The sequence below is a fragment of the Corapipo altera genome, unplaced genomic scaffold (genome assembly GCF_003945725.1).
Source record: "Corapipo altera isolate COAL_440 unplaced genomic scaffold, ASM394572v1 326, whole genome shotgun sequence".
NCBI lineage: Eukaryota > Metazoa > Chordata > Aves > Passeriformes > Pipridae > Corapipo > Corapipo altera.
In genome coordinates this window covers 1,444,249-1,451,298 of record NW_020884945.1, presented here as the reverse complement: position 1 = coordinate 1,451,298, position 7,050 = coordinate 1,444,249, and the positions used below count along the sequence as shown (strand labels likewise).

Genomic DNA, 7,050 nt, shown 5'->3' with positions numbered 1-7,050 from the left:
CTGGTCCATCCCTTTATTGATGATCTGGGTGAGGGGGTTCAGTGCACCCTTGGTAAATTCATGGATCAGACCAAGTTGGGTGGGATGTGGCTGTGCTGGAGGGCAGGAAGGCTCTGCAGAGGGATCTGGACAGGCTGTATCCATGGGATGAGACCAACAGTGTGAGGGACAACAAGGGCAAGTGCCAAGTCCTGCACTTGGGTCACCACAACCCCATGGAGCTCCAGGCTGGGGAAAGAGGGGCTGGAAAGCTGGGAAAGGCCTTGAGGGTGCTGGTGACAGCGGCTGGGCGTGAGCCTGGGTGTGCCCAGGGGGGCAAGAGGCACCTGGGCTGTGCCAGCCCTGGTGTGGCAGCAGGACCAGGGCAGTGCCCATCCTGGTGCTGTCACTGCTGAGGCACCTCCAGCCCTGGGGGCAGCTCTGGGCCCCTCAGACAAGAGAGACACTGAGAGGCTGGAGCGTGTGCAGGGAAGGGAATGGAGCTGGAGAAGGGGCTGGAGCAGCAGGAGTGGCTGAGGGAGCTGGGGGGGGCTCAGCCTGGAGAAAAGGAGGCTCAGGGGGGACCTTCTAGCTCTGCAACTCCCTGACAGGAGGGGGGAGCTGGGGGAGAATTTGGGCTCTGCTCCCAGGGAACAAGGGACAGGATGAGTAGGAACAGCCCCAAGCTGTGCCAGGGGAGGCTCAGGTTGGACATCAGGAGGAATTTCTTCCTGGAAAGGGTGGTCAGGCTTTGGAAGGGGCTGCCCAGGGAGGTGGTGGAGTCCCCACCCCTGGGGATGTCCAAGGAACGACTGGACGTGGCACTCAGAGCTCTGGGCTGGGGGACAAGGTGGGGGTGGGTCACCACAGGGGGAACTGGATGATCCTGGAGGGCTTTTCCCCCTCAGTGACTGTGGGGTCTGTGAGGCCCGGGGGTCTCTGTGACACTCAGGAATCTCTGTGTCACTCAGGGGGTCTCTCTGTGACACCTGAGGGGGTCTCTGTGGGGTTCGGGGGTCTCTGTTGGGCCTGGGGTTCTCTATCACACTCGAAGGGTCTCTGTGTAACTGGGGGTCTCTGTGTCACTGGGGGTCTGTGTCACTCAGGGGGTCTCTGTGTCACTGGGGGTCTCTGTGTCACTCAGGGGGTCTCTGTGTCACTGGGGGTCTCTGTGTCACTCCGGGGGTCTCTGTGTCACTGGGGGTCCCATGTCCTCTGTCCCACGCCCCGCGGCCGCCAGGGGGCGCCAGTAGCCGCGCGCCTCGCGCACGCGCACTGCGCGCTCTCCCGTCCGCGGGCCCGCCCGCACCGCCCCGGGCCCGGCGGGGCCTCAGACTCGGGGGGAAGGGCGGGGTCGGAGAGACCGCCCTGCCCCACCGGGATCACCGGAAACACCGGGGGTACTGGGAACACCGGGAACACCGGGAACACCGGGAGCGGCGGGGCCGACCCTCAACAACCCGGAAGCACCGCCAGCTTCAGTACGCAGGCGCGAGCGCAGGAGCGACAAATCAGTGGGCGGCGCGCTCTGATGACGTCACACTGGCCCGTGAGGGGCCTTCGGGAAGTGAATTTTTGGAAATTTTTGTGCCTTGGAAAAGGAGACAAAAAACGACCCAGAGAGATTTGTCTGCGGGAGTTTGAGCCGTGGAAGTGGCCAAGGGGTGGCTTTGGTGGCCTTTAGGAGGGACTCTAGCGCTGCGTTAAATCTCCGCGGAGGGGAATCCCGTGGGAGGCGCCGGAGCTGAGCTGGGGCCGGGGGGCAGTTTTCCAGAGGGATCTGGGTGAGGGACGTGGGAGAGGCCTCAGCTCAGGCGTTTCGAACTCGTTTGTGTCGTGGAGCTGGAGAAGGGCAGTGGGGAAACCCCCTCCCAAATCACCTTCAAAAGGCAGGAGCTGGAGGTGGGAAAACAAGCGGGGGCTGCTCCAGAATTCATGTATCCATGGGGGATGAGCTTCCCCAAATCCCCGCTGGAGCTCTGGGCTTGACCTCACGTGTGCTGTCAGACCCCTCCCACTCCCCAGGATAGAATGCTCCATAACTCCAGTCCTTGCCCCAGAGCTGGAGTGGGAATGTTGTGTTGATTTCCAGCTGGATGAACATCTGGAAGTCAAACCAGTCACGTCCCAGTTACCATCCATACCCCTCCAAGCTCATCAGCAACTCCACCCTTGCCCTGTATCATCCCAACAGGTTTGGAAAGGACTCTCTGCTTTTCAAAGCAGGAGGTAAGAAAGGAATGCTGCAGCAAACAAAGGGTGATCACAGCTGGGGGCAGCAAAGGCTTTCCAGGACTAGAACGGGAATATCCATGTGGAGAATCCACCTGACAAGGCTCCCTCCTGTCCCAACACCTCTGAGTTTCCCTCTTTTTTTCCCTGCTGGATCATTTTGGGTGATTACAGACAAGAAGAAGCTGTGGCTGCCCCATCCCTGGAAGTGTCCAAGGCCAGGTTGGACAGGGATAGTGGAAGGTGTCCTCGCCATGGCAGAGGGTGGAATGAGATGATCCTTAAGGTCCCTTCCAACCCAAACCATTCCATGATTCTGTGGTTAATGATTCTGTGCTAATTCCCCACAGGCAGCACTGGCACAAAGAGCTCACCACCTCACCTGCTCTGGAGGATTTTACAACCCACACATTTTGTCTCTTCAAGTGCTTTCACACAATGCCCTTGTTTTCCTGTTCTTTAAACAACAGTTATTGCTGCCCTTCAGTCAGGTTTGGGGGCAGGAGGAGAAGGGAGGGGGGTTGTTACCTCATTTTGTGTCTCTCTTTTCCATAAAAGCAGCTAAAGCAGATTAAAATGTTCTGTGTGTTCAGAAGGTCCTGCAGCCCCACAGTCAGAGCCTGGGAACAAAGTGTCTTGGCACTTGTTGGAGCCCTTGGTACAGGTTTTATCAGAGCACAGTGAACTTCTTTTTTACACATTTTACACAAAATGTTTTGTCTTGAAGTTTTGGCAGCTTTTTGTGGGGGGGGGGGGGGGGTGGTTTTTTTTCTTCTCAGTGTGAGGAAAGTGGGAGCTGCTCACAGTGACAATCCTGTGGGGTCACTGATTCATCTCAGGCTGCAGTAATGAAGCCAATTAAACACCACCTGGGTGATGAGGCTATTTTAGTCCAGAAGAACCTGGATATTTTTGGAACTGAGGCTTCCAGGCTTGTTTCCTGTACTGCTGCAAAAGATGATCAGAGTTGCTGGTGCCTTCATGTCTCTGTGCAACCACCCCTCACTGCTAAACACAAAATCCAGGGCAGCCTGGCAAGGAAATAGTGTAGCTACACATTTTCTAGCTATTTATTGTCTGTCACAATCCTAAAAGCGAGAGCTGAAGGTGCAGAGAAGTTCAGTGGTTGAAGTTTGTCTCGTGGAGTGTGTTGTTATTCCTGTACAGTCCCTGAGCTGCAGTTTTTGGAGCCTTTGGGATTGTTCCAGTGAAAGTTTGGCCAATAAAGCTTCAAACAAAAACAATTTAAACGTGCAGTTACCAGAATCTGTGCAGGAGGCCCTTGATGAACAAGGTCAGGGCAGGTGTTGGCAGCAAGTGAATGTTGTCATTGTGCAGATAAATCATAAACTTAGTGTCAGAATTGAAGACGAGCTTCTCTCCTACAAAAATATCAGAGAATTAAAGGGATTTTATCAGAATGTTCTGACTTTGTACAATTCTCTTTGAAAATGTGCTTTAAAGGACACACTTAAAGGGAGAGGTACAGAAGGAAGGGGGGGTGGAAGAGGAAAAACCATTTTATTCTGCTCCCCCTTCACAGCTAATAACACTTTTAATTATTTTTTCTGCTTAATTGGAACCTCTAAGGGTTCAGATGGAGGAATGAAGAGGTGAAATGCCTCCAACAAGGGTGTTGTCCTGATGTTTGAAATGCAAATATAAAATACTTGTTAAAAGCAAATATAAAAAGGAACAGGGGGGATGTTTTCCTCACATCTTTCCCAGTCTTCAAAGAGAGACCTAAAACCAATTTTGGCTGTGTTGGCTCTTAAAAGCTTTAAGTAATGGGGGGAAAAGTACTTAAAAAAGCCTAAAAGCATGAAATCCTCTGGGCAATCACTGCCATTCCCACCCATTTTCCTTGAGGATTCTCTGGACACAACCCTGGACACCTGCTCTTGTGAGCAGGGTGTGGACTGGACACTTCCAAGTCCCTCCCAACCCCAGCAGTTCTGTGGGAAGCACATGGAATGTGGGTGTTGTGTGTCCTAAAACTCCTTCTCAGCTGCTGTTGACCCTCTTGGGACACATTTTCCTCTGCTGTGTGGATATTTTTTATCCAGCATCCAAGAAACCTCCGTGGCTGAAATTCCCTTGCATGGATGTACAAACCCTCCTTGGCTCCAAAGGGAATGTTTTCTGCCCCGTTCACTGCTTTGGAAGCAATGAGCTTCCCTTCCCAGTTGGGAATCTGGTCATTCCCTCAGAGCCCATCCAGCTGGAACTGGCTGCTCTATCCCTAAGGATACCTGTCAGTCAGCTCTGTCGTTCATCTCTTCACCCTTATGCATTTTGGAGCTGCACATTCCTCTCTCCAGCCCTCTGGAACGGTTTCCTTCACTCGTGGATCTGCTCCCAGAACAACTCCATGAACTCCTGAGGCTGTGGATGTCACAAGGAGGCATCAGAGCAGGCAACAGCCAGAGTGTCCCAGATCTGTGGGAGCAGGAGGAGGAGGAGGAAAGGCCTCCTGGGAGACCCTGCACTGAATATTCCTGATACTCTCTGTGTCCTGGTGGGCCGAAATAATTCCTTTCTCTTAAGATGCAGGTTGAGGTTTTAGCAGAAATATCTTCATTCTGGGGTTCAAAGGAACAAAATGTCCTTGGTGGTGCCTGAAGTCTTTAGTTCTTTATAATTTAGACACCTGGCCTCTGGTTTTAGTGCTGTTTAAAGCTTCTTATTGAAGTTGGAACTCCATCAGGTATTTATAGCCCTGGGTGGGTCTTGGAAATCATTTTAGTAACCTCAAAAAAAACACCGGCAGGAGTTTTCCTCAAGAGGGGACACAGAGACTCTGTTTCCATGGGGATTCCTGGCTGGAAGAGGCTGAGAGAAGCTGAGGGGTCTCCTGCCAAGCCCCACCATCCACCCAGGACAAGCCCAGCTTCCCTGGAACCCACAGCTCCCCGAGGAACACGTTGTCCTGTCTATGGACCCCCTAAAACCTGCCTCGGGGCCCCCTGGCAGAGAGCAGAGCTGGGCAGGGCCTTCCTGGGCAGGAGAGGCAGCTCTGAGGGGCCACGTCCCAAAATCTTGCCAGGCAGAGGTTGCCTCAGAGCCAAAATGTGCCAGGTGCTCTGGAAAGGGGGATCCATGAGGTGCCAGGGCACTGAAAGGGGGTGCAGAGGGTGCTAAGGCTCTGAGGGGGGATAAATGAGGTGAGGAGGTTCTTGGGGGGGATAAATGAGGTGCCAGAGCTCTGAAAGGGGGGTACATGAGGTGACCGGGCTCTAAAGGGGACACAGGAGGTGTCAAGGCAGTGAGAGGGGACACATGAGGTGACAAGGCACTAAGTGGAGAATAGGGGAGGTGCCAAGGCTCTGAGAGGGGACACATGGGGTGACGAGGCTGTGAGAGGGGATACATGGGGTGATGAGGCTCTGAGAGGGGCACACAATGTGACAAGGCCTGAGAGGGGACACCCAAGGTGACAAGGCTCTGACTTTGTGGCAGCACCACCTCGGTGTCTCCCGAAGCCCCACTGACCTCCGGATCTCTGGCACCCAGGAGGCCACAGCTGCCGGTGGGGATGTCCCCTCTGAGTCCCCCAGCTTTGAGGGAACTCCCAGGAAGACCCCAACTTCTCCCCATGGATGGGGGGCTGCCCTGCCCTCTCTGTGGGAACCCAGGTGGGCTTTGGTGGAGGAGCCTGGTGGGATCTGCTGCCACCCATGTTCCTTCTGCCAGAGCATGGACACCTTGTGACAAAGGCATTGGACACACCTGGCTTTGCTCCAAGATTTTCTTTCAGTAATGAGACCCCCCAATTTATATATATATATAAAATATATTTCTATGTATATGTAATATATATATTATATACATTATTGTAATATAATAGAATAAATATGTATAATATATGTAATATATTTCTATGTATAATACCTATATATTTCTATAGATGTATATCTCCAGCAGATTTCTGCTGCTGGAGTTGCAGTACAATGGTATCTGCCTTGGGTTAAAACACTCTGTGGGACACAAGCAGGAATTTTCTTGCTTGCCTTAGCTAAAAGGGCAATTAACGGTATGTTAATTAGCGAGGGGCTGTGCGGTCCAGTGCACTCGAAGGTTTTAAACAGGTGGGCGGCAGCGTTTGCAGCAGCAAAGCGCTTCCTACGGCTTCAGGAGTCGAGAAATTTTGTCGCAGAGGTGCGAAAATGAAGCCCGAAAGAGTTTTGCGAGAGGAATCTGAGGAAAGCGGAGAGACGCGGGCGACAGTTCCCCTTTTCCCGGCAGGAAAAAGCGAAGCTTCCCATACCGGGAGTCGAACCCGGGCCGCCTGGGTGAAAACCAGGAATCCTAACCGCTAGACCATATGGGAGGCGCTGAGAACCATTGGCGCCCACGCGGCCCAAAGTGCCGCTGCCTCTCCCCGCTGCCGCGCCGGGTGGCGCTGCTCCGGCGGGCCCCGCTCCGCCGCCCTGCGCGTGCCCTCGGGACCACTGGGAATGGCCGGGAATCACCAGGACACCCTCGCCCCACACCCGCCACTCTTTGCCAGCAAAGGGCTGCCCTCACTTAAGATGGCGGCCGGGGCTTCGTGACGGGACGGTGGGGGCGCGCGCGCGGCGGGCGGGGCGCGCGCGCGCGCGCGCGCTCACGTGACCGGCGGCGGCCGCCCCAGAGCGCTGAGTCCCGTGAGCGGCGGTGGGGGGGGAACCGGGACACAGCGGGACACACCGGGACACACCGCCGGGATAAACTGGGACACACCCCCGGCCGGCCCCCCGCGCCACCGCCGCCAGACTCACCGGCGGCCACACCGGCACCGCCCCCGGCCGGCCCCGACCCGCCGCAGGCACCGGGGGCCGCCCCGGCACAGCCCCCCCC

At 55.0% G+C, this 7,050-nt stretch overlaps 1 non-coding gene across 1 annotated transcript; it reads right to left on the bottom strand.

Moving 5' to 3' along the window:
- Positions 1 to 6,469: 6,469 nt before the first annotated feature.
- On the bottom strand, positions 6,470 to 6,541 carry TRNAE-UUC. Its single transcript has one exon. It is a non-coding gene; the product is annotated as a tRNA-Glu (tRNA).
- Positions 6,542 to 7,050: the final 509 nt, after the last annotated feature.